Source organism: Elaeis guineensis, chromosome 6, assembly GCF_000442705.2.
Source record: "Elaeis guineensis isolate ETL-2024a chromosome 6, EG11, whole genome shotgun sequence".
Classification (NCBI taxonomy): Eukaryota; Viridiplantae; Streptophyta; class Magnoliopsida; order Arecales; family Arecaceae; genus Elaeis; species Elaeis guineensis.
Genome location: NC_025998.2, coordinates 89,645,904 through 89,655,174, shown reverse-complemented (window position 1 = coordinate 89,655,174; position 9,271 = coordinate 89,645,904).

Genomic DNA, 9,271 nt, shown 5'->3' with positions numbered 1-9,271 from the left:
GCTAGAGGAGATCCGCGATCATAACTGCTCCGGGCTCTGTTGCCTATTTAAACACGTCTTCCTCCTTCAGGGGTTTCACTGTGTCTGAGAGAGTCCCTCGGTTTCCACCTCTTCCTCGAGAGCTCCAGCCTCCTTTAGCATCCTTCTCGGCCTTAGGCGTCCTCCGAGTCGACTTCCATCGTTCTTGCCGTCTTCCTGCACTCTTCGGGTCAACCTAGGTTAGTTCCGAAACTTCTTGCCATTTTTCTGTTCTTTCTTCTTCGTATTCCGTTCGTTTAGCTCCCTCAAGAGCTTGTTTGCTATTTTTATCGATTTTTTTTCGGGATTTTTGTGGCTTCTATTTGATCTAAACTGTCTTCCGATATCTCCTCTTCTAGCGGTTCTAGGAGTTCGTCAGTCCCAATTTTTCAGAGTCCTTGTACCATAGAAGGATCCGTAGCCGGGACTGAACCTCGTCTGGTCTTTGCGCCGGACACCATCCCCAGCTCTTTGACTCCGGATGAACTCTCACTGATAAGGATTCAGTATGGAGTTCCTCCAGAGTACGAGCTGGAGCTTTCCGGGCAAACTGATCGGGCTAGCGCCCCTCCTCCCGGCCACTTCTGTCTGTATCAGGAGGCCTTCCGTGCCGGACTTCAGCTTCCACTTTTGCCTTTTGTCGTTGCCCTCTTTTATTTTCTGAATATTTCTCTAGTCTCAGTAGCGCCGAACTCCTTTAAGTTTTTGATAGGATTTCTTTCTCTTTGTAGTTTAGCTGAAGTTCGGCCGATTCTTTTTTTGTTTAGAAATTTCTATACCTTCAAGCGTCATCCCTCGGCAAAGGACTGGTGGTACTTCTCCCCTCAGTTCGGTAGAAAGGGGTTGCTGAAAGGCGCCCCCTCTTCTATCCACAACTGGAAGGAGAGGTTCTTCAATGTTCGATGCCCGACCTTGGAGCTAGGATTACCCCCTTGGGGCTCTCTGAGGGATTCCGTCCACCGGATTTCTAGCCTGGAAAGGGATGACCTCGAAGCCTCCAAAAAGCTCGAGGCCTATCAAGCCACCCTCCTCTCCGAACTTCTGAAGGAACAACTTTTGTTCAACATCGGTCTGAGTCCTCTTAACCCTGCCGGTATCATTTTTTTTTTGGCCACTTCCCCTTTCTCTTATTCCATCTGAGCCATGTTGATCTTCTTTTATTGTAGACATGGACGCAGGTGTGGCTCGGAGGTTAGCCCAGGGTCTCAAGACCCACAAGAGAAAAGCGCCTCGACTTTGGGGTTAGTGAAGAAAGCCAGGATAGAAGAGATAAGCTCGACCGCACCTGCTCAGGTGGCCGTTGCCGTCGAAGTCCCTTCCGACATCGAACCCGAAGTCCCCCCAGCCCTTTCAAGGAGCCCCTCGACCGAGGATCCCGCTCCAGAGGCTCATTCCGAGGGGGCACCCGAGGCCCAAGGGAGGAGGAGAAAGAAGACCCTGGCCCGGAAGAGCCGCAGTCGCAAGGTTGCCATCGAGGGGGCCGACGGCTCCGAGGAAGACCTGGGGGAAAATCCCTTCAAGATCAGGGATTTAATAAAGAGGCTGGTCGAAGGGTGCATTCTGCCCGAGGTCGTCCAGAGGATCGTCCTTGCTGATCCCGAGCTATGGGTCTGGGACTCTCTGGGATCTTTTCTCGAAGTAGGTTAACTCACTTTTTTCTTCTTCTTGCTTCTTTACTTAATTTATTCTTCAGCCTTTATATTGACTCCCTAACCTTTCTTGCCGATTGGGCACCAGCTTGTCGCCAACGTCGAGGTGGTGAAGATCGCCAAGAGGGAGGCAGCTCGAACGGAGGAAGGTCGCCTGGCTGGAGCCACCTGCCTCGAGGAGAAGATTGTCGAGGTCCTAGGTCTCTAGGAGGTGCTGGAAAAGGAGGGACAAATCTCATCCGATCTGAGGACCGCCTTGGAGGAGGAGAAAAAGAAGGCTGAGGCCGAGGTCTCTGAACTGAAGGCGCAGGCTTCCGAGTTGAAGGCGCAGGTTTCTGAGCTGAAAGTGTGGATTCCATCCCTGATCTCGGAGGCAGGGGCCTGAGCAGTGGAGGAGTTCAAGGCCTCCTCCGAGATGGAGGATCTAAAGGTCCAGTTCAGTCAGGATGCCTTCATCAAGAGTTTCGAACTCTGTCAAGAGAAGGTGGCTGGGAGGTTTTTCGATCTGGATCTCGGCTTCCTGGATGAGGCGTCCGACGATGAAGCCGGACCATCCGAAATTGCTGTCGGTCCTCCTTCAGTCGGGACCTCATTGACCGCTGCGGCCGCCGCTGCCGACCTTCCGGGGACGTCGAGCCCCTCCACTTCTGCCCCAGAGGTCCGGAACCTCTAGCTTTGTATTTTCCCTTTGTGGTGATTTTTCTTCATTCTCTTGTACTTAAAAATTATTTAATCAATGAAATCAGATTCTTCTTCATAGAGGGCCCCCCCTCTTTTTTTTTTTGTATTCTTTTCCTTCTCTTTTGTCTTCTTGTACTAATTTGAGTCGTGGTGCTTTTGTCTCCCAACGACAGTGTCCTGCCGAAACTCTTCCCCTGCCACAGGGGGGTTCCTCTAAAGTCGATGATCCGAGACCTCAGAAGGGAAGTTCGTCAGTTGACAAAAAAATTCAAGAAGCTGGAAAATGAATTTCATCGGTTGAGGAAGAGCCATTCGGAAGTCACTGCAGAGGCTATTCACTTTCAGGACCTCCACAGAAAGGGTCTCATGGAATACACCCGGAGGAAGGCCGACTTCATGACGGAGCTTGAGGAACTCCAAAAACGTGCCAGCAATCGATCTTGGACTCAGGCTTCCAAGATCAGTTCCCTTGAAGTCGAGTTGGCGGCCGCACAGGAGAAGATCGGCCAGTTGGAAGGGAGCTCGTCCTAGCTCACAACCCAAGCCGACCGCGATCGAGACTGGTCGAAGAAGTTTTCTGACCTTCAAAAGCAGCTGCAGGACGCTGAGGCGAACTACAACGCCTATTGAGTTGGCTGGAGCGGACAAGTAGAGGACTACCGAAGGAAGCTCCAGTAGAGGACTACCAAAGGAAGCTCCAGACGGCGACCGACGAAGTTACCCACCTTCGGAGGTAGTTGTCTGAGAGAGTCCAGCTTGCCTCCGCACAAGGCTCCGACGAGCTCCGCTCCTTGAGGGAGACTGTGGCAGAACTGTCTGTGGCCCTTGGGCGGGAGGAGGCCGAACTGCAGCGGCTGAAGATTCAGCTAGTCCACGAGCAGCAGGTGGTCAAAGATGTCGAGGCAGAGTCCGAGGTCCTGAGGAAGAGGCTTCGAGAGTCGGAGGGCGAGAGCCGGCGGTTCCACCAGATGTACCGGGATATGCTGCTGAGAAAGATGAAATTAGAGGAAGAAGTTGAAAACTTGAGGTAATCCCTAATAAGGATCGAAACCGAGAGCTCGAAGTCGGAAGAAGCTGGGCTTCCTTGGAGCTTCTTTCTCTCTTTTTTTTTTTTTTGCCTTTCATCCTTCCATGTATTCTTTTTCTTTTCTTGTCGTCTCTCTTTTTGGCCTTCAAGGCTTTGTAATATATACTTCACTAATGAAATGAAAAGAAAATTTTTCATTATCTTGTCCATTTTGGTATTGAGTTGTCGTTTATCGAACTCCTTTTATCTTTTGTCTTGCTCGACGTCGTCGTTGTTTGAAGGTTCCCGATCGCCGTCGTGTTGATTTACTTTTTTGATTCATGACCGTAGGTCTTTTCGAGGCCATTTGAGTTTGACGCTTCCTCTCGATGCTCGAGCTTGGAGATCCGAACTTCTCATTACTTTAAAGAAGTCGATTTCTCCTCAGCCCGTGTCGAGTTTCCTTTTAGTGACTGAGAGTTTTTTGATAGGAGTATCCTCTCTCATTGAGATGAGGTCCCTTATGTCTTTGATGTATTTTATTTTTCACTTGTCGCTGGTGTAGTTCATCGCTTTCTCTTAAATAAAATACACCCTAGATTAGATAGTGTGTTAAATATCTACTTATGGCATTGGAGGCTAGGTCATATAAATAAGAACAGAATAAACAGGTTGACTCAAGAGGGAATCCTCAAAGTCAGTGATTGTGAATCACTTCCAACCTGTGAGTTCTGTCTTCTTGGTAAAATGACCAAGTCACCTTTTACTGAAAAAGGTGAGAGAGCTACTGAGCTCTTGAGCCTAGTACATACTGATGTATGTGGGCCCATGAGCACCAGTGCTAGAGGTGGATATTTCTACTTCATAACTTTCACGGATGACCTATCCCGATATGGATATGTCTATCTGATGAAACATAAGTCGGATTCATTTGAAATGTTCAAACGATTCTGAAGTGAAGTAGAAAAATAAACTGGAAAGAGTATTAAAACTCTTCGATCTGATCGAGGAGGAGAATACCTTTCTAGTGAGTTTCTCACATATCTAAGAGAGAATGAGATTCTCTCCCAATGGACTCCTCCAGGAACACCACAGCATAATGGTGTGTTTAAAAGGAGGAATCGGACTCTGTTAGACATGGTCCGATCCATGATGGATTTTTTGCTAGCTTGCTGATATCCTTCTGGGGATATGTACTCGAATCGGCTTGTTATCTGTTAAATAGGATTTCAAGTAAGTCTGTAATTAAGACTCCATATGAGATATGGATGGGACGTAAGCCAGCACTTTCACACCTTAGGGTCTGGGGGTGCCCGGCCTATGTCAAACGGTTAGTCACAGACAAACTTGGACCTAGGTCTGACAAATGCTCATTCATAGGGTACCCCAAAGAGACAAAAAGATATTTTTTCTACCATGCTGATGAACAAAAGGTGTTCGTCAGCCTTAAGGCAATCTTTTTAGAAAAGGAGTTCCTTGGTGAAGGAACCGTTGCCTCTAAGGTTGAACTTGATGAAGTTCAACAGGTAGAAGGACAGACACCAATAGCTGAACCTGAGTCGGATATGATTAGATCACATCCGGAGCCTAATATACCTGCACCATTAAGGCGATCCGGTAGAGTACCGCGTCAGCCGGACAGATACTACGGTTTCTTGGTCCGGGACGGTGATCCCATCGAACTTGATGAGAATAATGAGGATCCGATCACCTATATGGATGCTATGCAGAGACCTGATTCCGAGAAATGGCTTGAAGCCATGAAATTCGAAATGGAGTCCATGAAGGTCAACGATGTATGGACATTGGTTGACCCACCTAAAGGGGTTAAACCCATTGGGTGTAAATGGGTCTTCAAAAGGAAGAGGGGCGCAGACGGAAAGGTGGAGACCTATAAAGCCCGTCTGGTTGCCAAGGGGTATCGTCAACGTTATGGTATTGACTATGACGAGACATTTTCTCCTGTGGCAATGCTCAAATCTATTCGGATAATGCTTGCAATAGCTGCCCATCTAGATTATGAGATCTGGCAGATGGATGTAAAGACAGCTTTTCTTAATGGAGAGCTGACTAAAGAGGTGTATATGATACAACCTGAAGGGTTTACATCCACAGATGAGTCCAAGATGTGCAAGCTTCAGAGATCCATTTATGGATTGAAGCAAGCTTCTCGGAGTTGGAACATGCGTTTTGATAAGGCGATCAAAACGTATGGCTTCATTAAGAATGGAAAAGAGTCCTGCATCTATAAATGGGCAAATGGTCCAGTTGTGGTATTCCTTATCTTGTACGTGGATGACATTCTCTTAATCGGGAATGACATCCCCACACTATAGGGAATAAAAGTTTGGTTGTCATCACAGTTCTCCATGAAGGACTTGGTTGAAGCATCCTACATCCTAGGGATGAAGATCTATAGGGATAGATCTAAAAAGATGCTTGGGTTATCCCAGTCCATGTACATAGATACTGTGCTGAAGAGGTTCAGCATGGAGAATTCCAAGAAGGGCTATCTACCGATAGGCCAAGGAATTTCTCTCTCTAAGAAGGATTGTCCGACAACTCCTGAAGAGAGAGAGCGTATGAGTAGAGTCCCATATGCTACAGCCGTGGGATCTATCATGTATGCCATGACATGTACAAGATCAGATGTGGCATACTCACTAGGAGTAGTGAGTAGATACCAATCTGATCCTAGAGAAAACCACTGGAAAGTGGTTAAAGCCATCCTTAAGTATTTGAGAAATACTAAGGACCAATGGTTGGTTTATGGCGAGTCAGATCTGAAACTTGTGGGGTTCACAGACTCCAGCTTTCAATCTGACCATGATGATAGCAGGAGTGTGTCGGGTTATATCTTTACTCTGAATGGTGGAGCCATCTGCTGGAAGAGTTCCAAGCAGCATACTGTGGCGGACTCTGTTTGTGAAGCGGAGTACATCGCAGCATCGGATGCCGCGAAGGAAGCTGTGTGGCTGAGGAAATTCATCAATGAACTTGGAGTAGCATCCTCCTTCGATGGTCCAGTCCTGCTCTACTGCGACAGCACTGGTACCATAGCTCAGGTGAAGGAACCCAAAGCACATCAGCGGATGAAGCACATCTTGCACCGCTTCCACCTGGTCCGAGAGATCGTGGATCGAGGTGACGTCGACCTTCAGAAGATCGACTGAAAGGAGAACCTAGCCGACCCCTTCACTAGAGCCCTGGCAATAAAGGAGTTCGACAACCACAAGTCGAAGATGGGTATTAGATACTGTGCCGAGTGGCTTTAGGACAAGTGGGAGTTGTTGGGAAATGTATCCCAAAAAGCCAATCGTCAAGCTGTTGACGGTTGAGCAACCAAGTATTGTAATTGATTTGTTAATAAATAAAATATATTTGGCATTTTCATCATAAGCTTTCATCTTCTAATGAACTCCGTTGTTATGATGAAGTCCTTAGGACTATTTAAGTTCGATAAAGAGAGGATTTATCGATTAGTCCTTAAAACTGTTCACGATCAAATGATAGGCTGTTAATAAGGACGACAGCTTCTATCGAGCATAGGTCGCTGTAGGCCATATGGGTTGGTTGTCCTCTTAACCAAGGAGTGTGGAGACACTGGTATGGCATACAGGTGAGATGTAAGGGTACATCATCATTGAACGTGACCAACTCCAGAGTATTCTACTGTCGAGAATATCTCTGATGGGATATAGGTATAAGTGTCCCTTAGACTTGAGATCGCCTCAGTGACTTGCAAGCAACTCACTGTGCTTTGGTACTGGACTAACTGAATTTCTAATTCAGGGACGGAAGGCTTCTGGGCATAGTCAAGTACTTGCGAAGTCAGAGTGTGATCGAGATGGGATTGACCACTCCAAGAGTTGGAGAAGAATGAGTCGCTGTATTTCAATTTAGCAAAACCTTGGCCAGGGTAATCCATCAGATGGATTTGATATTTTGAAATACAATGTGGACAACCTGATCAGAGTTGACAGTTGAGCTCTGGGGTGTCCTATGATCATTTTGGTCAAGGGGATGAATTATATGAAAACTATATCCGCATGGGTTCTAAGGATGTTGTTCTACACATTCGACCTATCCGGACGTCGGGTACCATTGCTAGATGGTCACTTCGATTGGTATAGGAATTTATTTCTATGCTACCGGCTTAGGTTCGGACCTATGAGGTCACACACATTAGAGTTCATGATCCGATCAGATGGTTGATCAACGATTAAGAATCGTTCTAGGGTTAGATGATCAATACGATTGATATTTAACCCAGTGCAAGTGTTGCAGGAGGATCGATTAGCAATTCGATTGCTAATTAGCTTAATTTGATTAAGCCAATGGGATGAGATTAAGTCTAATTAAATATGATTTAATTAGATTTGATTTGGGCTTGATTGGATCAAGTCCAATTGGTTTATTGGATAAGCCAAGTGCAAGGAAAGACTAGTCCTAGTTCAACTAGGACTTGGGTCAATCTAATTTCTAATTTGATTAGAAAATTAAATCAGATTTAAATCTAATTTAATCTGATTAAATTAGGTTCTTAATTAGGTTAAGACCTATTTTAATTGGGTTGATCTAATTTTGATTTGATTTGGTTTGGGAAACCAAATTAAAACAAGTTATGAGACAGAATCCTAGTAGGACTAGGATTCCACCTTGCGCCACATAAGCCTTCTCCATGCCCTCTCTCTTATTCAACGCCAATCTCCACTTATTTTGTGTGACAAAAGCCCTCTCCCAGATCTCTCCCACGTTCACAAAAGGTCTCCTCTCTTCTTTCTTACGTGGAAGGTGATTTGGATCAAATCTAAAAGGAATAAGTTTGGATTTCGAATTCTATGAGATAGAGTTTTAGAAATCCAAAACTCTTTCAATTTTGCACCGAATTTATCCAAATTTTTTTTTGAATTTTCGTGGCTTTTAGGGTTTACATTGTGCACCCTTTTCTGTTGATCCATCCACGAAAATATGAAGGAGGTGCTCAAGAGTTGGGCGTCCCTTTACTTGCCATGTTTGGATAAGCCTTGACTAGGTGTTTGACCTAGACAAGGACTCTATCATATCTCTCTATATAAGACGAGTTTCTTTGTGAAATTTGAGGTGGAGATAGTTTTTTGAGAGGCCTTTCTGCCATCCAAAAATCAGAGAGAAATACCTTTGGATCGTGGAGATATAAAATACACAAGTTAGGGCGTTTAGAGAGAAAAACGTGAAGAAGAAGAGGGTCTTCTTCTAGGATTTTTATTTTCATATCTTTCCTCCTTCCATCTTGAGTTTCCTGAGAGCGTCTCAGATCTGAAACTCCTCCTTCTACTTTCCATCTTTGGAAGAGTCCAAATCAAGAAGAAGGAGGCACCTGATCAACCATCAAAGAAGGATCAGCGCAGTATAGCATACTGTGCTGATTTCCTGAAGCAGGACTTCTGATCGAGATTCGTGGGCTCGTGTGGACGACTCCTAGAGGTCGGACGCGTGTGCGGCTTGCAACATCATCCTTAAGCTCGGATCAGCGAGGTTAGAGCGTCTAACTTGCAAGGTAATAGATCTGATCTATTGTTTAATACATACATTAGATGTAGTATAGAAACATGTTGATATGATCAACATGTAGTTCATGCTTTATTTATATATTTTAATTTTTGATTTAATGCCATGTAATAATCATGTAATAGGATCTTAGATCTAGGGATTCTCTAGTTTTATAAAATAAATTTTAATTTATTTTAGTCTTCCGCTGTATGATCTTGAAAAAGTTTCAAGATCTAACCCTGAAACCCTAGATCTGGTTCCTTCAATTGGTATCAGAGCCTAGGTTCTTTATTACATGATTATTTATACATGCTCAGATTATTTTTTGATTAGATCTAATTTATAATCTGATTATTAAATCTGAAATTAAAATTTTAGATCAATC